Source organism: Tenrec ecaudatus, chromosome 1 (genome assembly GCF_050624435.1).
Source record: "Tenrec ecaudatus isolate mTenEca1 chromosome 1, mTenEca1.hap1, whole genome shotgun sequence".
Taxonomy (NCBI): domain Eukaryota; kingdom Metazoa; phylum Chordata; class Mammalia; order Afrosoricida; family Tenrecidae; genus Tenrec; species Tenrec ecaudatus.
In genome coordinates, this window is record NC_134530.1 from 172,412,398 (window position 1) to 172,436,000 (window position 23,603).

The 23,603-nt window shown below is 67.2% G+C and overlaps 4 non-coding genes across 4 annotated transcripts; all 4 read left to right on the forward strand.

Annotated features, from left to right (window-relative positions):
- Positions 1 to 1,159: 1,159 nt before the first annotated feature.
- Positions 1,160 to 1,242, forward strand: TRNAL-CAG (transfer RNA leucine (anticodon CAG)). Its single transcript has one exon. It is a non-coding gene; the product is annotated as a tRNA-Leu (tRNA).
- Positions 1,243 to 7,570: 6,328 nt separating this feature from the next.
- TRNAL-CAG (transfer RNA leucine (anticodon CAG)) lies at positions 7,571 to 7,653 on the forward strand. Its single transcript has one exon. It is a non-coding gene; the product is annotated as a tRNA-Leu (tRNA).
- A 6,273-nt stretch (positions 7,654 to 13,926) lies between these two features.
- Positions 13,927 to 14,009, forward strand: TRNAL-CAG (transfer RNA leucine (anticodon CAG)). Its single transcript has one exon. It is a non-coding gene; the product is annotated as a tRNA-Leu (tRNA).
- Positions 14,010 to 20,349: 6,340 nt separating this feature from the next.
- TRNAL-CAG (transfer RNA leucine (anticodon CAG)) lies at positions 20,350 to 20,432 on the forward strand. The gene has a single exon. It is a non-coding gene; the product is annotated as a tRNA-Leu (tRNA).
- The last annotated feature ends 3,171 nt before the right edge of the window (positions 20,433 to 23,603 follow it).

The window sequence follows — 23,603 nt, forward strand, 5'->3', positions numbered from 1 at the left end:
GGCCCTCCCTGCCTTCGGCGTCGGCTCGCGCCAGTTCCGCGGGCCTCAGCCAGGGCACAGGCGGCACTCAGGAGCAGCAGGAGGGTGATGCCCACCAGGGGGATCCCCCTACCTGCCCTGGCACCTGCGTGTGGGACTCCCTGCGAGGCCCGCGGCCAGCCTGAGCCGGATGGAGGCAGACACAGCTTTGGGACGGGCCGCTGGCCAGGCGCTTCGGACGCCAGAGAAAGAAGGCTGCTGTGGCGGGCGGGCGGGCGCGCGACTGGGCACCAGGAAGAAGGGCAGGGGAGCTGCGGCCGGAGGGTGGGCAGGCCAGGCGGGCGGCTTGGCAAGAACGGCTGGCGGGCGCCGGCCACTGGGCCTGCCTGAGAGCGGGGACCGGGTGGGCTGGTGGGTGGCCGTGGCAGAGTCCCAAAAAAAGGGACTGTGCCTCCCCGTCGGGGAATCGAACCCCGGTCTCCCGCGTGACAGGCGGGGATACTCACCACTATACTAACGAGGACGGCGGCTGCCGTCTGGGTGCCAGACCTCTCTCCGGCCGCCACCGCCACCGCCACCGCCACCGCCACCGCCGACGCCCACCCAGACGCCGTCGCTGCGCCCCCACGCCCAACACTGCTCCTCCCCCTTGGCCCACTGGCTCGCCGCGCAGAGTCCTCAACCCGCACCTCGCCCCGCACCAGCCCGACCCGCTTGCGACGCTCGCCGCGAGACACAGCCTCTCGTGCCGACTGGCGCCCGCCTCAACCCGCTGCCTGGGGCCTCCAGGGCGAGCGCCAGTGCCAGCGCGCGCGCCCGCCCGCCCGTCGCTCCGGCAGAGAGGCCCGGCGGCCCCCACTCCCGCGCGCAGGCCACAGGTGGCAGCCAGAGGAGGAGGACCAGTTTGGAGCGCAAGCCCAGCTGAGCGAGGAGAGTGCCTCGGTGCAGGATGCGGCGTCGGGGGCGGGCCCCAGCAGCCCGTCAACCCAAAGGCAGCGCACCTGGAGGCGCTGGGCCCGGGCTCAAGCACGTCGCCTGCTCCGCTGGCCACGTTCTGGCTCAGCTCCAGTGCTGGCGCCCCAGCCCAGCTTCCTTGGTGCCGCCACTCGGGCCGCCCAGGAGCGGCACCCGTGTGGGCCCCCTGGCCGAGCCAGGCGGCCGTGGGCGCTTGGGGCGAGCCGTCAGGATGGCCGAGCGGTCTAAGGCGCTGCGTTCAGGTCGCAGTCTCCCCTGGAGGCGTGGGTTCGAATCCCACTCCTGACACAGCAGCCTTTTTGGCAACAACAAACAGCCTGGACCCACCCGCCGCACACACACCCCTCTCCGGGCCGGCAGGCCACTGGCGCTCCTTGCGCCTCTCCAGCCGCCAGCGCCGGCCACGGGCGGGTCTCGCCGCCCCATCTGCACAGCGCTGACAGATGTGCTCCTACTGCAGCTCCCGCACACCTTCAATCCTCTGGCTTGGACAACCACAGGCCCCTCCAGGACCCCAGCCCCACCCCCACCCCCGCGGGCGCCACACGCCACCTTCAGCCGGGGAGCCTCAGCCGGGGATCCTTAGCAAGGGTCCACGCAGAGCGCTCGGCCCCGCAGCGCTCGCCACCCGATCCCACGGGATCGCACAGCCCCAGTGCGCGCGTGGGCCGGACCTCACTCGCCCGGCTCACGCGCGGGCTGGGGCCTTTCTTCTGCCGACGTGCCGCCTCGGGAAGCGACGGGCACAGGGGCATCGGCGCGGCCACCACCCGTTCCCTCCCCCTCCCGGCCCCCAGCGAAGTGGGTCGGTCGCTGTTGGGGGCGGGGGGGTCACTGCTGGGACCGCCGCGGGAACCTTGGCCGCGCTGCTTGGGCTCCGCCAGCGAGCCGGCGAGCGGCAGCGCGCGCGCACGGGACCCGTCTTCTTGCGACTCTGGGCGTCCTCCCAACGTCTGCCTGCCACAAGACTGCCCTTCGGTCTCGCTAGGTCGGGACCCTGCGCATGCCTGGGCTCCAAGCTCCAGGGCCGCCTGTACCCCGGCGCACCACTGGCTGTCGCCTGCACTGCTACTCAAGGGGAGTGGGGGTCCCAACGCCACGTCCCCACGCCATGTCGCGCCCACTCTCCCTCCCACTGCCAGCTCCGCTCCCGCTCCCACCACCACTCGCACCCGCGCCCAAGAACTCGCCCGGTAGGCCAGTCGGGCAGTGAGCAGTGTCTGGCGCTCCTCCACCAGTGGCAGCGGGGCGGCCGGGAGGAGGCAGGCCCACAGGCTGCAGCTGGCAGACTGTCGAGGAGGTAGCAGCGCATGGGTGGTTCAGTGGTAGAATTCTCGCCTGCCACGCGGGAGGCCCGGGTTCGATTCCCGGCCCATGCAGCCCACGGTCCCCTTTTGGTCCTGCCACATCAAAGGCTCACGGAGGGCTGCTCTGACCTCAGCTCTGCTCAGCTCTGACAAGCCCACACCCAGTCTCGCTTACCCCCTTCTCTTGGCTGCCGCTGCCCGCTGCCCGCTGCCCACGACGCCCGCCTCTGCAGAGACCAAGGACCCAAAGGCCCTACCAGCGCACCCCTCGCCAGCACGCTCCACCCGCCGCCATCCCTGCCGCGCCCCACCTCCAACCACCCTTCTTTCTGCCCAGCCTCCCCGTTTCCTTTCTGGTCTTCAGGATCCCACACAACCTTCACCTCACGTTTCCCTTCAGTCCCAGACAGCATGCTAAAACACTCTGAAGCAGCGGCCCTTCAGGGCTCGACACCCTTCCCATCTCCGCGGCGCAATCCTGCTCACACTGCAAAAAACGACCCCATCCTTCCCAGGAAGGCCCACGCACGCACTCAAACTCCACAGAGAGATTCGGTCCTTTGGGCTACATGCTGATCACGGTCCCTCTCCCACCACAGACCAAGGACAGTCCCTATTGCAGAGGCACTCTGCCACACCTAGCCACCACCTCTTCTTCAATCTGCCCATTGCCATAGTGCCTGGGTCCCCTCGCCTGACTTTGGGTGGACGGTCTGTGGGGTCATTTGTTCACACGTGAGTGGAGGGCTGAAGGAGGAGAGGGGTGGGGGAGGCTATTTCAACCTGCACGGAGTCTGCCCAAGGCCCACCCGCCCCCACGCCCGACGCCCATCCATCCCAAGCACCCGCCTCACACGCTACTCCAGCCAGTTGAGTGTGTGCTACCCCTTGCCTGCCCTTTCCTCATATTTTCTCCCTCCCCTGCCCTCCCCTCCCCTCCCCTCCCCTCTCCTCCCCTTCCCTTCCCTTCCCATCCCATCAATCTCCGCCACTGTTTCTGCCTTTGCTCCCGCGCCTCTCTAGCTCACTGAATCTCACTCTCATTCTTGATGCCCCTTGGGCTCCCTTGCCCTCCATCTGCCCCCCACTGGTTCACCTGAGCTACTTGCCCAGTGACACGCCCTGGTTGCCAGCTTGACTGGGGTTGGTAGTGGTGGGAGTAGTCTAAGTAGGGCGGCGGTGGGGGTGCGGGGTGGGGGGGATTTGGGGCTGTTTGAGAGGTACCAGAGAGTATGTGGGACTGGGGAGTGGGACAGAAAGGCACAGGAGAGACACGACCGGGCTGTGGTCCTTTCTCGAGGCTTAGTCTTGAGGGCCCACCTTAAGCCGACAGGTTTGCCATCTACTTTGCAGCCTGTGACCGGCTAACTCGCACCTCTCTCAAATAAATACCGAGCCCGGCCACCCATGCGTTTCTAGATGCTCTCCTCGCCCCCACCCCTCCGACACCCTCTCTGCAATCCTCCCCACCCCTACCCCACCGTGCCCCGATGAACCCACGGCCTCCACAGAGCCAGTGTGCCAGTGGTGCGCAAGAACAATTCTGTTAGCCCTTGCTGTCTTCGCGGCTGCTGTGCCTCCCTGGTCTCCTTCTCTCACCCCACTCCCCACCCCCCAGCACTCAACCAGCACCCTTGCCCTCCTGGCCCTTGTCACAAGCCCATGGCACAAGCCAAGAGCACGACAGAACAGCACCCCCACCCACTGGCACCCTCTGGTCCCACCAAGACGATGGAGGGCACTGACTGCAGGGCAGATGGTGCGCTTGTGTGCCCCACCGCCACCAGGCCGCCCGCACCCCAAGGCGAGTCTGCACGCCCTTCAATGTGTGTGTGTGTGTGTGTGTGTGTGTGTGTGTGTGTGCTTCTCAGGATCTGAGCCCTGCCCGCCTCCCGAGAGAGCCCTCCTGCCCAGGAAACCCCGTGAGGTGCAGGGCCGCTCTCCCATTCCAGGGGCCGCGGGCTCTCAGAATCCACTCCACCGCACTGGCCTTCCAAAACCTCTGTCTCTGAACCCGGGGAATGGCCATGCAAAGCCCCGGTGCCCTGGGCTCTGATCCCCATGCCCACCCTCAGGGGAGGATGCACTTTGGAGACGTGTGTGACGTCAATGAGCCAGTCAGGCAGCAGGAAACGCGTGGTTCGGCAGGAGCTTTGCCCGCTGTGAAGCTTGCCCCAGCATGCTACCCTGTCTGTCAGACCGCAGGGTTCTGCACTCGCAAAAGGCTGTAGGGATCCCTTGGACCTCAGGTGTATTTTCACACAAGTAGACACAGATGGGACAACAGAGACACAGAGGTAGGTCTGTGGGTGAGATCGCCGCCCCAACCCCCCCTAAACCCTTCCCCCCCCTCAGCCCCCTCCGCCCCATCACGGCCCCAACCCCCTTCGGGAAATGGGATTGCCAAAGGAAACCACCTTGGAGCAACCATGAGACTGTCTCTACAGAGCTGGCTACAGGCGTTGGGACCGCACGGTGGCAGTGTGTTCGGACTCGTGCCAGGATCCCCAGTTAGACAGGAATGGGAGAAACACGTCGTCCTTCCGCTGAGTAAGGCCGAGGGACAGTCTGGAGGAGGGCAAGAAGGGTGCTCTGGGCAACGTTCTCTCTAGGTGGACAGCTGTGTGGGCAGTGCTCAGGGGATGTGGTGAGAATGATGAGGAAAGGTGAGTGCTGGCACCCTCTCCCACCCAACAGTCCCCGGCTCCCTGACACCCCTCCCCAAGCCACCTGTAGACCAGTGTCCCCAGACACCTGCTTCCTCTCCTTGCACGCCCCACAATCGCGACCTACATACACCCTGTCTGCCACTCACGGATCAAATTCCCCATCATCCTTCTTTTGTCCCCAAATCCCAAAACCTCCCACCACCACCACCACCACCACCATCACCACCACCACCACCACCACCACCACCACCACCACCACCACCACCACCACCACCGCTGCCACCGCAGCAGCCAACACTTCCCCACCCACACCCCCAAGCGCTCAAAAGCTAACTCACTCACTCACTCACTCACTCACTCACTCACACCCTCCCCAGCCTTCCACCATCCTTCCTCCCAACTGGCGGCGTCCACGCGTCCCAGGTGGGCCACCTTGGGCTCCTGAATCTTTCTCCCTCGCTAGCGTTGTCCTGCTGGCGCAAGCGCTGGCAGTGATCGTCGAGGGAACGCGCAGGGAGGTCAGCCTGGCGCGTGGTGTTGAGGGCTGAGCGGGCAGATCCTGAGAGCATAGGCACCGGGGCCGGGGACCGTAGCAGGTGCGCACGTGCGTGGCCTTGCCGGCGGCAGGGCCCGTGAAGTGGCTCAAGGTAGCCAGCGTTGGCGAGAGTAAAAGAGTGGTAGGTTGAGCGAGTGGCAAGTGTGTGTGGGGGCAGCGCCAGGCAGAAGAAAAGCTTCCCTGACCGGGAATCGAACCCGGGCCGCGGCGGTGAGAGCGCCGAATCCTAACCACTAGACCACCAGGGAGCGTGGGAGCGCCTGTCCCGTCCATGCCACCTGCACTCGGAGCCCGCGCACCCATGGGCGCCCTGGCCAGCGGCCTCCCCGCCACGAGAGCACGGTGCCCTCTCCGACTTGGAGGCAGCTCCCCCAAAACACTGCGCGCCCGCCGCCTTCCCACGCAACTGGCGCGGGCAAAGCCACAGACCCAAGCTGCTCCCACATGCAACGCACTCACACCTGGCACGGAGGCCCCTGGGCTTCCCCGCAAAAGGTCGACCTACTGCGTTGGCCGGGAATCGAACCCGGGTCAACTGCTTGGAAGGCAGCTATGCTCACCACTATACCACCAACGCGGCACAGCCCGGGCTCCACCAACACCACGGCCAGCAGGCTCCCCGCCGCCAGCGGCAGCTGCTACTACCGCCGTCGCTACCGCCGCTCGCGCCTCGGCAGCCGCCGCCCGGCGCAGCCCTGTCCTTCCTGGACGCCAGGCGCCGTGCCACCCGCAGCGGCCGCTCGGGCCAGCCAAGCCCCGCTGCTCGCTCTCGCGGACCTAGCGCGCGCCCGGCCCCGGCCCCGGCCCCGGCCCCGGCCGCGGCCGCTGGGGGCGCCCGACCGGGCTCTCGCTGCCCCGACGCCGCAGCCCCGCGCACCCCCGCACCCGAGGCGCCCGACACCCCGACTTGGAGCGCCGGGTTTCTCCAAGGCCCTCCCTGCCTTCGGCGTCGGCTCGCGCCAGTTCCGCGGGCCTCAGCCAGGGCACAGGCGGCACTCAGGAGCAGCAGGAGGGTGATGCCCACCAGGGGGATCCCCCTACCTGCCCTGGCACCTGCGTGTGGGACTCCCTGCGAGGCCCGCGGCCAGCCTGAGCCGGATGGAGGCAGACACAGCTTTGGGACGGGCCGCTGGCCAGGAGCTTCGGACGCCAGAGAAAGAAGGCTGCTGTGGCGGGCGGGCGCGCGACTGGGCACCAGGAAGAAGGGCAGGGGAGCTGCGGCCGGAGGGTGGGCAGGCCAGGCGGGCGGCTTGGCAAGAACGGCTGGCGGGCGCCGGCCACTGGGCCTGCCTGAGAGCGGGGACCGGGTGGGCTGGTGGGTGGCCGTGGCAGAGTCCCAAAAAAAGGGACTGTGCCTCCCCGTCGGGGAATCGAACCCCGGTCTCCCGCGTGACAGGCGGGGATACTCACCACTATACTAACGAGGACGGCGGCTGCCGTCTGGGTGCCAGACCTCTCTCCGGCCGCCACCGCCACCGCCACCGCCACCGCCACCGCCGACGCCCACCCAGACGCCGTCGCTGCGCCCCCACGCCCAACACTGCTCCTCCCCCTTGGCCCACTGGCTCGCCGCGCAGAGTCCTCAACCCGCACCTCGCCCCGCACCAGCCCGACCCGCTTGCGACGCTCGCCGCGAGACACAGCCTCTCGTGCCGACTGGCGCCCGCCTCAACCCGCTGCCTGGGGCCTCCAGGGCGAGCGCCAGTGCCAGCGCGCGCGCCCGCCCGCCCGTCGCTCCGGCAGAGAGGCCCGGCGGCCCCCACTCCCGCGCGCAGGCCACAGGTGGCAGCCAGAGGAGGAGGACCAGTTTGGAGCGCAAGCCCAGCTGAGCGAGGAGAGTGCCTCGGTGCAGGATGCGGCGTCGGGGGCGGGCCCCAGCAGCCCGTCAACCCAAAGGCAGCGCACCTGGAGGCGCTGGGCCCGGGCTCAAGCACGTCGCCTGCTCCGCTGGCCACGTTCTGGCTCAGCTCCAGTGCTGGCGCCCCAGCCCAGCTTCCTTGGTGCCGCCACTCGGGCCGCCCAGGAGCGGCACCCGTGTGGGCCCCCTGGCCGAGCCAGGCGGCCGTGGGCGCTTGGGGCGAGCCGTCAGGATGGCCGAGCGGTCTAAGGCGCTGCGTTCAGGTCGCAGTCTCCCCTGGAGGCGTGGGTTCGAATCCCACTCCTGACACAGCAGCCTTTTTGGCAACAACAAACAGCCTGGACCCACCCGCCGCACACACACCCCTCTCCGGGCCGGCAGGCCACTGGCGCTCCTTGCGCCTCTCCAGCCGCCAGCGCCGGCCACGGGCGGGTCTCGCCGCCCCATCTGCACAGCGCTGACAGATGTGCTCCTACTGCAGCTCCCGCACACCTTCAATCCTCTGGCTTGGACAACCACAGGCCCCTCCAGGACCCCAGCCCCACCCCCACCCCCGCGGGCGCCACACGCCACCTTCAGCCGGGGAGCCTCAGCCGGGGATCCTTAGCAAGGGTCCACGCAGAGCGCTCGGCCCCGCAGCGCTCGCCACCCGATCCCACGGGATCGCACAGCCCCAGTGCGCGCGTGGGCCGGACCTCACTCGCCCGGCTCACGCGCGGGCTGGGGCCTTTCTTCTGCCGACGTGCCGCCTCGGGAAGCGACGGGCACAGGGGCATCGGCGCGGCCACCACCCGTTCCCTCCCCCTCCCGGCCCCCAGCGAAGTGGGTCGGTCGCTGTTGGGGGCGGGGGGGTCACTGCTGGGACCGCCGCGGGAACCTTGGCCGCGCTGCTTGGGCTCCGCCAGCGAGCCGGCGAGCGGCAGCGCGCGCGCGCGCGCGCGCGCACGGGACCCGTCTTCTTGCGACTCTGGGCGTCCTCCCAACGTCTGCCTGCCACAAGACTGCCCTTCGGTCTCGCTAGGTCGGGACCCTGCGCATGCCTGGGCTCCAAGCTCCAGGGCCGCCTGTACCCCGGCGCACCACTGGCTGTCGCCTGCACTGCTACTCAAGGGGAGTGGGGGTCCCAACGCCACGTCCCCACGCCATGTCGCGCCCACTCTCCCTCCCACTGCCAGCTCCGCTCCCGCTCCCACCACCACTCGCACCCGCGCCCAAGAACTCGCCCGGTAGGCCAGTCGGGCAGTGAGCAGTGTCTGGCGCTCCTCCACCAGTGGCAGCGGGGCGGCCGGGAGGAGGCAGGCCCACAGGCTGCAGCTGGCAGACTGTCGAGGAGGTAGCAGCGCATGGGTGGTTCAGTGGTAGAATTCTCGCCTGCCACGCGGGAGGCCCGGGTTCGATTCCCGGCCCATGCAGCCCACGGTCCCCTTTTGGTCCTGCCACATCAAAGGCTCACGGAGGGCTGCTCTGACCTCAGCTCTGCTCAGCTCTGACAAGCCCACACCCAGTCTCGCTTACCCCCTTCTCTTGGCTGCCGCTGCCCGCTGCCCACGACGCCCGCCTCTGCAGAGACCAAGGACCCAAAGGCCCTACCAGCGCACCCCTCGCCAGCACGCTCCACCCGCCGCCATCCCTGCCGCGCCCCACCTCCAACCACCCTTCTTTCTGCCCAGCCTCCCCGTTTCCTTTCTGGTCTTCAGGATCCCACACAACCTTCACCTCACGTTTCCCTTCAGTCCCAGACAGCATGCTAAAACACTCTGAAGCAGCGGCCCTTCAGGGCTCGACACCCTTCCCATCTCCGCGGCGCAATCCTGCTCACACTGCAAAAAACGACCCCATCCTTCCCAGGAAGGCCCACGCACGCACTCAAACTCCACAGAGAGATTCGGTCCTTTGGGCTACATGCTGATCACGGTCCCTCTCCCACCACAGACCAAGGACAGTCCCTATTGCAGAGGCACTCTGCCACACCTAGCCACCACCTCTTCTTCAATCTGCCCATTGCCATAGTGCCTGGGTCCCCTCGCCTGACTTTGGGTGGACGGTCTGTGGGGTCATTTGTTCACACGTGAGTGGAGGGCTGAAGGAGGAGAGGGGTGGGGGAGGCTATTTCAACCTGCACGGAGTCTGCCCAAGGCCCACCCGCCCCCACGCCCGACGCCCATCCATCCCAAGCACCCGCCTCACACGCTACTCCAGCCAGTTGAGTGTGTGCTACCCCTTGCCTGCCCTTTCCTCATATTTTCTCCCTCCCCTGCCCTCCCCTCCCCTCCCCTCCCCTTCCCTTCCCTTCCCATCCCATCAATCTCCGCCACTGTTTCTGCCTTTGCTCCCGCGCCTCTCTAGCTCACTGAATCTCACTCTCATTCTTGATGCCCCTTGGGCTCCCTTGCCCTCCATCTGCCCCCCACTGGTTCACCTGAGCTACTTGCCCAGTGACACGCCCTGGTTGCCAGCTTGACTGGGGTTGGTAGTGGTGGGAGTAGTCTAAGTAGGGCGGCGGTGGGGGTGCGGGGTGGGGGGGATTTGGGGCTGTTTGAGAGGTACCAGAGAGTATGTGGGACTGGGGAGTGGGACAGAAAGGCACAGGAGAGACACGACCGGGCTGTGGTCCTTTCTCGAGGCTTAGTCTTGAGGGCCCACCTTAAGCCGACAGGTTTGCCATCTACTTTGCAGCCTGTGACCGGCTAACTCGCACCTCTCTCAAATAAATACCGAGCCCGGCCACCCATGCGTTTCTAGATGCTCTCCTCGCCCCCACCCCTCCGACACCCTCTCTGCAATCCTCCCCACCCCTACCCCACCGTGCCCCGATGAACCCACGGCCTCCACAGAGCCAGTGTGCCAGTGGTGCGCAAGAACAATTCTGTTAGCCCTTGCTGTCTTCGCGGCTGCTGTGCCTCCCTGGTCTCCTTCTCTCACCCCACTCCCCACCCCCCAGCACTCAACCAGCACCCTTGCCCTCCTGGCCCTTGTCACAAGCCCATGGCACAAGCCAAGAGCACGACAGAACAGCACCCCCACCCACTGGCACCCTCTGGTCCCACCAAGACGATGGAGGGCACTGACTGCAGGGCAGATGGTGCGCTTGTGTGCCCCACCGCCACCAGGCCGCCCGCACCCCAAGGCGAGTCTGCACGCCCTTCAATGTGTGTGTGTGTGTGTGTGTGTGTGTGTGTGTGCTTCTCAGGATCTGAGCCCTGCCCGCCTCCCGAGAGAGCCCTCCTGCCCAGGAAACCCCGTGAGGTGCAGGGCCGCTCTCCCATTCCAGGGGCCGCGGGCTCTCAGAATCCACTCCACCGCACTGGCCTTCCAAAACCTCTGTCTCTGAACCCGGGGAATGGCCATGCAAAGCCCCGGTGCCCTGGGCTCTGATCCCCATGCCCACCCTCAGGGGAGGATGCACTTTGGAGACGTGTGTGACGTCAATGAGCCAGTCAGGCAGCAGGAAACGCGTGGTTCGGCAGGAGCTTTGCCCGCTGTGAAGCTTGCCCCAGCATGCTACCCTGTCTGTCAGACCGCAGGGTTCTGCACTCGCAAAAGGCTGTAGGGATCCCTTGGACCTCAGGTGTATTTTCACACAAGTAGACACAGATGGGACAACAGAGACACAGAGGTAGGTCTGTGGGTGAGATCGCCGCCCCAACCCCCCCTAAACCCTTCCCCCCCCTCAGCCCCCTCCGCCCCATCACGGCCCCAACCCCCTTCGGGAAATGGGATTGCCAAAGGAAACCACCTTGGAGCAACCATGAGACTGTCTCTACAGAGCTGGCTACAGGCGTTGGGACCGCACGGTGGCAGTGTGTTCGGACTCGTGCCAGGATCCCCAGTTAGACAGGAATGGGAGAAACACGTCGTCCTTCCGCTGAGTAAGGCCGAGGGACAGTCTGGAGGAGGGCAAGAAGGGTGCTCTGGGCAACGTTCTCTCTAGGTGGACAGCTGTGTGGGCAGTGCTCAGGGGATGTGGTGAGAATGATGAGGAAAGGTGAGTGCTGGCACCCTCTCCCACCCAACAGTCCCCGGCTCCCTGACACCCCTCCCCAAGCCACCTGTAGACCAGTGTCCCCAGACACCTGCTTCCTCTCCTTGCACGCCCCACAATCGCGACCTACATACACCCTGTCTGCCACTCACGGATCAAATTCCCCATCATCCTTCTTTTGTCCCCAAATCCCAAAACCTCCCGCCACCACCACCACCACCACCACCGCTGCCACCGCAGCAGCCAACACTTCCCCACCCACACCCCCAAGCGCTCAAAAGCTAACTCACTCACTCACTCACTCACTCACTCACTCACTCACTCACACCCTCCCCAGCCTTCCACCATCCTTCCTCCCAACTGCCGGCGTCCACGCGTCCCAGGTGGGCCACCTTGGGCTCCTGAATCTTTCTCCCTCGCTAGCGTTGTCCTGCTGGCGCAAGCGCTGGCAGTGATCGTCGAGGGAACGCGCAGGGAGGTCAGCCTGGCGCGTGGTGTTGAGGGCTGAGCGGGCGGATCCTGAGAGCATAGGCACCGGGGCCGGGGACCGTAGCAGGTGCGCACGTGCGTGGCCTTGCCGGCGGCAGGGCCCGTGAAGTGGCTCAAGGTAGCCAGCGTTGGCGAGAGTAAAAGAGTGGTAGGTTGAGCGAGTGGCAAGTGTGTGTGGGGGCAGCGCCAGGCAGAAGAAAAGCTTCCCTGACCGGGAATCGAACCCGGGCCGCGGCGGTGAGAGCGCCGAATCCTAACCACTAGACCACCAGGGAGCGTGGGAGCGCCTGTCCCGTCCATGCCACCTGCACTCGGAGCCCGCGCACCCATGGGCGCCCTGGCCAGCGGCCTCCCCGCCACGAGAGCACGGTGCCCTCTCCGACTTGGAGGCAGCTCCCCCAAAACACTGCGCGCCCGCCGCCTTCCCACGCAACTGGCGCGGGCAGAGCCACAGACCCAAGCTGCTCCCACACGCAACGCACTCACACCTGGCACGGAGGCCCCTGGGCTTCCCCGCAAAAGGTCGACCTACTGCGTTGGCCGGGAATCGAACCCGGGTCAACTGCTTGGAAGGCAGCTATGCTCACCACTATACCACCAACGCGGCACAGCCCGGGCTCCACCAACACCACGGCCAGCAGGCTCCCCGCCGCCAGCGGCAGCTGCTACTACCGCCGTCGCTACCGCCGCTCGCGCCTCGGCAGCCGCCGCCCGGCGCAGCCCTGTCCTTCCTGGACGCCAGGCGCCGTGCCACCCGCAGCGGCCGCTCGGGCCAGCCAAGCCCCGCTGCTCGCTCTCGCGGACCTAGCGCGCGCCCGGCCCCGGCCCCGGCCCCGGCCCCGGCCGCGGCCGCTGGGGGCGCCCGACCGGGCTCTCGCTGCCCCGACGCCGCAGCCCCGCGCACCCCCGCACCCGAGGCGCCCGACACCCCGACTTGGAGCGCCGGGTTTCTCCAAGGCCCTCCCTGCCTTCGGCGTCGGCTCGCGCCAGTTCCGCGGGCCTCAGCCAGGGCACAGGCGGCACTCAGGAGCAGCAGGAGGGTGATGCCCACCAGGGGGATCCCCCTACCTGCCCTGGCACCTGCGTGTGGGACTCCCTGCGAGGCCCGCGGCCAGCCTGAGCCGGATGGAGGCAGACACAGCTTTGGGACGGGCCGCTGGCCAGGCGCTTCGGACGCCAGAGAAAGAAGGCTGCTGTGGCGGGCGGGCGCGCGACTGGGCACCAGGAAGAAGGGCAGGGGAGCTGCGGCCGGAGGGTGGGCAGGCCAGGCGGGCGGCTTGGCAAGAACGGCTGGCGGGCGCCGGCCACTGGGCCTGCCTGAGAGCGGGGACCGGGTGGGCTGGTGGGTGGCCGTGGCAGAGTCCCAAAAAAAGGGACTGTGCCTCCCCGTCGGGGAATCGAACCCCGGTCTCCCGCGTGACAGGCGGGGATACTCACCACTATACTAACGAGGACGGCGGCTGCCGTCTGGGTGCCAGACCTCTCTCCGGCCGCCACCGCCACCGCCACCGCCACCGCCACCGCCGACGCCCACCCAGACGCCGTCGCTGCGCCCCCACGCCCAACACTGCTCCTCCCCCTTGGCCCACTGGCTCGCCGCGCAGAGTCCTCAACCCGCACCTCGCCCCGCACCAGCCCGACCCGCTTGCGACGCTCGCCGCGAGACACAGCCTCTCGTGCCGACTGGCGCCCGCCTCAACCCGCTGCCTGGGGCCTCCAGGGCGAGCGCCAGTGCCAGCGCGCGCGCCCGCCCGCCCGTCGCTCCGGCAGAGAGGCCCGGCGGCCCCCACTCCCGCGCGCAGGCCACAGGTGGCAGCCAGAGGAGGAGGACCAGTTTGGAGCGCAAGCCCAGCTGAGCGAGGAGAGTGCCTCGGTGCAGGATGCGGCGTCGGGGGCGGGCCCCAGCAGCCCGTCAACCCAAAGGCAGCGCACCTGGAGGCGCTGGGCCCGGGCTCAAGCACGTCGCCTGCTCCGCTGGCCACGTTCTGGCTCAGCTCCAGTGCTGGCGCCCCAGCCCAGCTTCCTTGGTGCCGCCACTCGGGCCGCCCAGGAGCGGCACCCGTGTGGGCCCCCTGGCCGAGCCAGGCGGCCGTGGGCGCTTGGGGCGAGCCGTCAGGATGGCCGAGCGGTCTAAGGCGCTGCGTTCAGGTCGCAGTCTCCCCTGGAGGCGTGGGTTCGAATCCCACTCCTGACACAGCAGCCTTTTTGGCAACAACAAACAGCCTGGACCCACCCGCCGCACACACACCCCTCTCCGGGCCGGCAGGCCACTGGCGCTCCTTGCGCCTCTCCAGCCGCCAGCGCCGGCCACGGGCGGGTCTCGCCGCCCCATCTGCACAGCGCTGACAGATGTGCTCCTACTGCAGCTCCCGCACACCTTCAATCCTCTGGCTTGGACAACCACAGGCCCCTCCAGGACCCCAGCCCCACCCCCACCCCCGCGGGCGCCACACGCCACCTTCAGCCGGGGAGCCTCAGCCGGGGATCCTTAGCAAGGGTCCACGCAGAGCGCTCGGCCCCGCAGCGCTCGCCACCCGATCCCACGGGATCGCACAGCCCCAGTGCGCGCGTGGGCCGGACCTCACTCGCCCGGCTCACGCGCGGGCTGGGGCCTTTCTTCTGCCGACGTGCCGCCTCGGGAAGCGACGGGCACAGGGGCATCGGCGCGGCCACCACCCGTTCCCTCCCCCTCCCGGCCCCCAGCGAAGTGGGTCGGTCGCTGTTGGGGGCGGGGGGGTCACTGCTGGGACCGCCGCGGGAACCTTGGCCGCGCTGCTTGGGCTCCGCCAGCGAGCCGGCGAGCGGCAGCGCGCGCGCACGGGACCCGTCTTCTTGCGACTCTGGGCGTCCTCCCAACGTCTGCCTGCCACAAGACTGCCCTTCGGTCTCGCTAGGTCGGGACCCTGCGCATGCCTGGGCTCCAAGCTCCAGGGCCGCCTGTACCCCGGCGCACCACTGGCTGTCGCCTGCACTGCTACTCAAGGGGAGTGGGGGTCCCAACGCCACGTCCCCACGCCATGTCGCGCCCACTCTCCCTCCCACTGCCAGCTCCGCTCCCGCTCCCACCACCACTCGCACCCGCGCCCAAGAACTCGCCCGGTAGGCCAGTCGGGCAGTGAGCAGTGTCTGGCGCTCCTCCACCAGTGGCAGCGGGGCGGCCGGGAGGAGGCAGGCCCACAGGCTGCAGCTGGCAGACTGTCGAGGAGGTAGCAGCGCATGGGTGGTTCAGTGGTAGAATTCTCGCCTGCCACGCGGGAGGCCCGGGTTCGATTCCCGGCCCATGCAGCCCACGGTCCCCTTTTGGTCCTGCCACATCAAAGGCTCACGGAGGGCTGCTCTGACCTCAGCTCTGCTCAGCTCTGACAAGCCCACACCCAGTCTCGCTTACCCCCTTCTCTTGGCTGCCGCTGCCCGCTGCCAGCTGCCCGCTGCCCACGACGCCCGCCTCTGCAGAGACCAAGGACCCAAAGGCCCTACCAGCGCACCCCTCGCCAGCACGCTCCACCCGCCGCCATCCCTGCCGCGCCCCACCTCCAACCACCCTTCTTTCTGCCCAGCCTCCCCGTTTCCTTTCTGGTCTTCAGGATCCCACACAACCTTCACCTCACGTTTCCCTTCAGTCCCAGACAGCATGCTAAAACACTCTGAAGCAGCGGCCCATCAGGGCTCGACACCCTTCCCATCTCCGCGGCGCAATCCTGCTCACACTGCAAAAAACGACCCCATCCTTCCCAGGAAGGCCCACGCACGCACTCAAACTCCACAGAGAGATTCGGTCCTTTGGGCTACATGCTGATCACGGTCCCTCTCCCACCACAGACCAAGGACAGTCCCTATTGCAGAGGCACTCTGCCACACCTAGCCACCACCTCTTCTTCAATCTGCCCATTGCCATAGTGCCTGGGTCCCCTCGCCTGACTTTGGGTGGACGGTCTGTGGGGTCATTTGTTCACACGTGAGTGGAGGGCTGAAGGAGGAGAGGGGTGGGGGAGGCTATTTCAACCTGCACGGAGTCTGCCCAAGGCCCACCCGCCCCCACGCCCGACGCCCATCCATCCCAAGCACCCGCCTCACACGCTACTCCAGCCAGTTGAGTGTGTGCTACCCCTTGCCTGCCCTTTCCTCATATTTTCTCCCTCCCCTGCCCTCCCCTCCCCTCCCCTCCCCTCTCCTCCCCTTCCCTTCCCTTCCCATCCCATCAATCTCCGCCACTGTTTCTGCCTTTGCTCCCGCGCCTCTCTAGCTCACTGAATCTCACTCTCATTCTTGATGCCCCTTGGGCTCCCTTGCCCTCCATCTGCCCCCCACTGGTTCACCTGAGCTACTTGCCCAGTGACACGCCCTGGTTGCCAGCTTGACTGGGGTTGGTAGTGGTGGGAGTAGTCTAAGTAGGGCGGCGGTGGGGGTGCGGGGTGGGGGGGATTTGGGGCTGTTTGAGAGGTACCAGAGAGTATGTGGGACTGGGGAGTGGGACAGAAAGGCACAGGAGAGACACGACCGGGCTGTGGTCCTTTCTCGAGGCTTAGTCTTGAGGGCCCACCTTAAGCCGACAGGTTTGCCATCTACTTTGCAGCCTGTGACCGGCTAACTCGCACCTCTCTCAAATAAATACCGAGCCCGGCCACCCATGCGTTTCTAGATGCTCTCCTCGCCCCCACCCCTCCGACACCCTCTCTGCAATCCTCCCCACCCCTACCCCACCGTGCCCCGATGAACCCACGGCCTCCACAGAGCCAGTGTGCCAGTGGTGCGCAAGAACAATTCTGTTAGCCCTTGCTGTCTTCGCGGCTGCTGTGCCTCCCTGGTCTCCTTCTCTCACCCCACTCCCCACCCCCCAGCACTCAACCAGCACCCTTGCCCTCCTGGCCCTTGTCACAAGCCCATGGCACAAGCCAAGAGCACGACAGAACAGCACCCCCACCCACTGGCACCCTCTGGTCCCACCAAGACGATGGAGGGCACTGACTGCAGGGCAGATGGTGCGCTTGTGTGCCCCACCGCCACCAGGCCGCCCGCACCCCAAGGCGAGTCTGCACGCCCTTCAATGTGTGTGTGTGTGTGTGTGTGTGTGTGTGTGTGTGTGCTTCTCAGGATCTGAGCCCTGCCCGCCTCCCGAGAGAGCCCTCCTGCCCAGGAAACCCCGTGAGGTGCAGGGCCGCTCTCCCATTCCAGGGGCCGCGGGCTCTCAGAATCCACTCCACCGCACTGGCCTTCCAAAACCTCTGTCTCTGAACCCGGGGAATGGCCATGCAAAGCCCCGGTGCCCTGGGCTCTGATCCCCATGCCCACCCTCAGGGGAGGATGCACTTTGGAGACGTGTGTGACGTCAATGAGCCAGTCAGGCAGCAGGAAACGTGTGGTTCGGCTGGCCCCTGGCAGGAGCTTTGCCCGCTGTGAAGCTTGCCCCAGCATGCTACCCTGTCTGTCAGACCGCAGGGTTCTGCACTCGCAAAAGGCTGTAGGGATCCCTTGGACCTCAGGTGTATTTTCACACAAGTAGACACAGATGGGACAACAGAGACACAGAGGTAGGTCTGTGGGTGAGATCGCCGCCCCCAACCCCCCCCTAAACCCTTCCCCCCCCTCAGCCCCCTCCGCCCCATCACGGCCCCAACCCCCTTCGGGAAATGGGATTGCCAAAGGAAACCACCTTGGAGCAACCATGAGACTGTCTCTACAGAGCTGGCTACAGGCGTTGGGACCGCACGGTGGCAGTGTGTTCGGACTCGTGCCAGGATCCCCAGTTAGACAGGAATGGGAGAAACACGTCGTCCTTCCGCTGAGTAAGGCCGAGGGACAGTCTGGAGGAGGGCAAGAAGGGTGCTCTGGGCAACGTTCTCTCTAGGTGGACAGCTGTGTGGGCAGTGCTCAGGGGATGTGGTGAGAATGATGAGGAAAGGTGAGTGCTGGCACCCTCTCCCACCCAACAGTCCCCGGCTCCCTGACACCCCTCCCCAAGCCACCTGTAGACCAGTGTCCCCAGACACCTGCTTCCTCTCCTTGCACGCCCCACACTCGCGACCTACATACACCCTGTCTGCCACTCACGGATCAAATTCCCCATCATCCTTCTTTTGTCCCCAAATCCCAAAACCTCCCGCCACCACCACCACCACCACCACCACCACCACCACCACCACCACCACCACCACCACCACCACCACCACCACCGCTGCCACCGCAGCAGCCAACACTTCCCCACCCACACCCCCAAGCGCTCAAAAGCTAACTCACTCACTCACTCACTCACTCACTCACTCACTCACACCCTCCCCAGCCTTCCACCATCCTTCCTCCCAACTGGCGGCGTCCACGCGTCCCAGGTGGGCCACCTTGGGCTCCTGAATCTTTCTCCCTCGCTAGCGTTGTCCTGCTGGCGCAAGCGCTGGCAGTGATCGTCGAGGGAACGCGCAGGGAGGTCAGCCTGGCGCGTGGTGTTGAGGGCTGAGCGGGCGGATCCTGAGAGCATAGGCACCGGGGCCGGGGATCGTAGCAGGTGCGCACGTGCGTGGCCTTGCCGGCGGCAGGGCCCGTGAAGTGGCTCAAGGTAGCCAGCGTTGGCGAGAGTAAAAGAGTGGTAGGTTGAGCGAGTGGCAAGTGTGTGTGGGGGCAGCGCCAGGCAGAAGAAAAGCTTCCCTGACCGGGAATCGAACCCGGGCCGCGGCGGTGAGAGCGCCGAATCCTAACCACTAGACCACCAGGGAACGTGGGAGCGCCTGTCCCGTCCATGCCACCTGCACTCGGAGCCCGCGCACCCATGGGCGCCCTGGCCAGCGGCCTCCCCGCCACGAGAGCACGGTGCCCTCTCCGACTTGGAGGCAGCTCCCCCAAAACACTGCGCGCCCGCCGCCTTCCCACGCAACTGGCGCGGGCAGAGCCACAGACCCAAGCTGCTCCCACACGCAACGCACTCACACCTGGCACGGAGGCCCCTGGGCTTCCCCGCAAAAGGTCGACCTACTGCGTTGGCCGGGAATCGAACCCGGGTCAACTGCTTGGAAGGCAGCTATGCTCACCACTATACCACCAACGCGGCACAGCCCGGGCTCCACCAACACGACGGCCAGCAGGCTCCCCGCCGCCAGCGGCAGCTGCTACTACCGCCGTCGCTACCGCCGCTCGCGCCTCGGCAGCCGCCGCCCGGCGCAGCCCTGTCCTTCCTGGACGCCAGGCGCCGTGCCACCCGCAGCGGCCGCTCGGGCCAGCCAAGCCCCGCTGCTCGCTCTCGCGGACCTAGCGCGCGCCCGGCCCCGGCCCCGGCCCCGGCCGCGGCCGCTGGGGGCGCCCGACCGGGCTCTCGCTGCCGCGACGCCGCAGCCCCGCGCACCCCCGCACCCGAGGCGCCCGACACCCCGACTTGGAGCGCCGGGTTTCTCCAAGGCCCTCCCTGCCTTCGGCGTCGGCTCGCGCCAGTTCCGCGGGCCTCAGCCAGGGCACAGGCGGCACTCAGGAGCAGCAGGAGGGTGATGCCCACCAGGGGGATCCCCCTACCTGCCCTGGCACCTGCGTGTGGGACTCCCTGCGAGGCCCGCGGCCAGCCTGAGCCGGATGGAGGCAGACACAGCTTTGGGACGGGCCGCTGGCCAGGCGCTTCGGACGCCAGAGAAAGAAGGCTGCTGTGGCGGGCGGGCGCGCGACTGGGCACCAGGAAGAAGGGCAGGGGAGCTGCGGCCGGAGGGTGGGCAGGCCAGGCGGGCGGCTTGGCAAGAACGGCTGGCGGGCGCCGGCCACTGGGCCTGCCTGAGAGCGGGGACCGGGTGGGCTGGTGGGTGGCCGTGGCAGAGTCCCAAAAAAAGGGACTGTGCCTCCCCGTCGGGGAATCGAACCCCGGTCTCCCGCGTGACAGGCGGGGATACTCACCACTATACTAACGAGGACGGCGGCTGCCGTCTGGGTGCCAGACCTCTCTCCGGCCGCCACCGCCACCGCCACCGCCACCGCCACCGCCGACGCCCACCCAGACGCCGTCGCTGCGCCCCCACGCCCAACACTGCTCCTCCCCCTTGGCCCACTGGCTCGCCGCGCAGAGTCCTCAACCCGCACCTCGCCCCGCACCAGCCCGACCCGCTTGCGACGCTCGCCGCGAGACACAGCCTCTCGTGCCGACTGGCGCCCGCCTCAACCCGCTGCCTGGGGCCTCCAGGGCGAGCGCCAGTGCCAGCGCGCGCGCCCGCCCGCCCGTCGCTCCGGCAGAGAGGCCCGGCGGCCCCCACTCCCGCGCGCAGGCCACAGGTGGCAGCCAGAGGAGGAGGACCAGTTTGGAGCGCAAGCCCAGCTGAGCGAGGAGAGTGCCTCGGTGCAGGATGCGGCGTCGGGGGCGGGCCCCAGCAGCCCGTCAACCCAAAGGCAGCGCACCTGGAGGCGCTGGGCCCGGGCTCAAGCACGTCGCCTGCTCCGCTGGCCACGTTCTGGCTCAGCTCCAGTGCTGGCGCCCCAGCCCAGCTTCCTTGGTGCCGCCACTCGGGCCGCCCAGGAGCGGCACCCGTGTGGGCCCCCTGGCCGAGCCAGGCGGCCGTGGGCGCTTGGGGCGAGCCGTCAGGATGGCCGAGCGGTCTAAGGCGCTGCGTTCAGGTCGCAGTCTCCCCTGGAGGCGTGGGTTCGAATCCCACTCCTGACACAGCAGCCTTTTTGGCAACAACAAACAGCCTGGACCCACCCGCCGCACACACACCCCTCTCCGGGCCGGCAGGCCACTGGCGCTCCTTGCGCCTCTCCAGCCGCCAGCGCCGGCCACGGGCGGGTCTCGCCGCCCCATCTGCACAGCGCTGACAGATGTGCTCCTACTGCAGCTCCCGCACACCTTCAATCCTCTGGCTTGGACAACCACAGGCCCCTCCAGGACCCCAGCCCCACCCCCACCCCCGCGGGCGCCACACGCCACCTTCAGCCGGGGAGCCTCAGCCGGGGATCCTTAGCAAGGGTCCACGCAGAGCGCTCGGCCCCGCAGCGCTCGCCACCCGATCCCACGGGATCGCACAGCCCCAGTGCGCGCGTGGGCCGGACCTCACTCGCCCGGCTCACGCGCGGGCTGGGGCCTTTCTTCTGCCGACGTGCCGCCTCGGGAAGCGACGGGCACAGGGGCATCGGCGCGGCCACCACCCGTTCCCTCCCCCTCCCGGCCCCCAGCGAAGTGGGTCGGTCGCTGTTGGGGGCGGGGGGGTCACTGCTGGGACCGCCGCGGGAACCTTGGCCGCGCTGCTTGGGCTCCGCCAGCGAGCCGGCGAGCGGCAGCGCGCGCGCACGGGACCCGTCTTCTTGCGACTCTGGGCGTCCTCCCAACGTCTGCCTGCCACAAGACTGCCCTTCGGTCTCGCTAGGTCGGGACCCTGCGCATGCCTGGGCTCCAAGCTCCAGGGCCGCCTGTACCCCGGCGCACCACTGGCTGTCGCCTGCACTGCTACTCAAGGGGAGTGGGGGTCCCAACGCCACGTCCCCACGCCATGTCGCGCCCACTCTCCCTCCCACTGCCAGCTCCGCTCCCGCTCCCACCACCACTCGCACCCGCGCCCAAGAACTCGCCCGGTAGGCCAGTCGGGCAGTGAGCAGTGTCTGGCGCTCCTCCACCAGTGGCAGCGGGGCGGCCGGGAGGAGGCAGGCCCACAGGCTGCAGCTGGCAGACTGTCGAGGAGGTAGCAGCGCATGGGTGGTTCAGTGGTAGAATTCTCGCCTGCCACGCGGGAGGCCCGGGTTCGATTCCCGGCCCATGCAGCCCACGGTCCCCTTTTGGTCCTGCCACATCAAAGGCTCACGGAGGGCTGCTCTGACCTCAGCTCTGCTCAGCTCTGACAAGCCCACACCCAGTCTCGCTTACCCCCTTCTCTTGGCTGCCGCTGCCCGCTGCCCGCTGCCCGCTGCCCACGACGCCCGCCTCTGCAGAGACCAAGGACCCAAAGGCCCTACCAGCGCACCCCTCGCCAGCACGCTCCACCCGCCGCCATCCCTGCCGCGCCCCACCTCCAACCACCCTTCTTTCTGCCCAGCCTCCCCGTTTCCTTTCTGGTCTTCAGGATCCCACACAACCTTCACCTCACGTTTCCCTTCAGTCCCAGACAGCATGCTAAAACACTCTGAAGCAGCGGCCCTTCAGGGCTCGACACCCTTCCCATCTCCGCGGCGCAATCCTGCTCACACTGCAAAAAACGACCCCATCCTTCCCAGGAAGGCCCACGCACGCACTCAAACTCCACAGAGAGATTCGGTCCTTTGGGCTACATGCTGATCACGGTCCCTCTCCCACCACAGACCAAGGACAGTCCCTATTGCAGAGGCACTCTGCCACACCTAGCCACCACCTCTTCTTCAATCTGCCCATTGCCATAGTGCCTGGGTCCCCTCGCCTGACTTTGGGTGGACGGTCTGTGGGGTCATTTGTTCACACGTGAGTGGAGGGCTGAAGGAGGAGAGGGGTGGGGGAGGCTATTTCAACCTGCACGGAGTCTGCCCAAGGCCCACCCGCCCCCACGCCCGACGCCCATCCATCCCAAGCACCCGCCTCACACGCTACTCCAGCCAGTTGAGTGTGTGCTACCCCTTGCCTGCCCTTTCCTCATATTTTCTCCCTCCCCTGCCCTCCCCTCCCCTCCCCTCCCCTCTCCTCCCCTTCCCTTCCCTTCCCATCCCATCAATCTCCGCCACTGTTTCTGCCTTTGCTCCCGCGCCTCTCTAGCTCACTGAATCTCACTCTCATTCTTGATGCCCCTTGGGCTCCCTTGCCCTCCATCTGCCCCCCACTGGTTCACCTGAGCTACTTGCCCAGTGACACGCCCTGGTTGCCAGCTTGACTGGGGTTGGTAGTGGTGGGAGTAGTCTAAGTAGGGCGGCGGTGGGGGTGCGGGGTGGGGGGGATTTGGGGCTGTTTGAGAGGTACCAGAGAGTATGTGGGACTGGGGAGTGGGACAGAAAGGCACAGGAGAGACACGACCGGGCTGTGGTCCTTTCTCGAGGCTTAGTCTTGAGGGCCCACCTTAAGCCGACAGGTTTGCCATCTACTTTGCAGCCTGTGACCGGCTAACTCGCACCTCTCTCAAATAAATACCGAGCCCGGCCACCCATGCGTTTCTAGATGCTCTCCTCGCCCCCACCCCTCCGACACCCTCTCTGCAATCCTCCCCACCCCTACCCCACCGTGCCCCGATGAACCCACGGCCTCCACAGAGCCAGTGTGCCAGTGGTGCGCAAGAACAATTCTGTTAGCCCTTGCTGTCTTCGCGGCTGCTGTGCCTCCCTGGTCTCCTTCTCTCACCCCACTCCCCACCCCCCAGCACTCAACCAGCACCCTTGCCCTCCTGGCCCTTGTCACAAGCCCATGGCACAAGCCAAGAGCACGACAGAACAGCACCCCCACCCACTGGCACCCTCTGGTCCCACCAAGACGATGGAGGGCACTGACTGCAGGGCAGATGGTGCGCTTGTGTGCCCCACCGCCACCAGGCCGCCCGCACCCCAAGGCGAGTCTGCACGCCCTTCAATGTGTGTGTGTGTGTGTGTGTGTGTGTGTGTGTGTGTGTGCTTCTCAGGATCTGAGCCCTGCCCGCCTCCCGAGAGAGCCCTCCTGCCCAGGAAACCCCCTGAGGTGCAGGGCCGCTCTTCCATTCCAGGGGCCGCGGGCTCTCAGAATCCACTCCACCGCACTGGCCTTCCAAAACCTCTGTCTCTGAACCCGGGGAATGGCCATGCAAAGCCCCGGTGCCCTGGGCTCTGATCCCCATGCCCACCCTCAGGGGAGGATGCACTTTGGAGACGTGTGTGACGTCAATGAGCCAGTCAGGCAGCAGGAAACGTGTGGTTC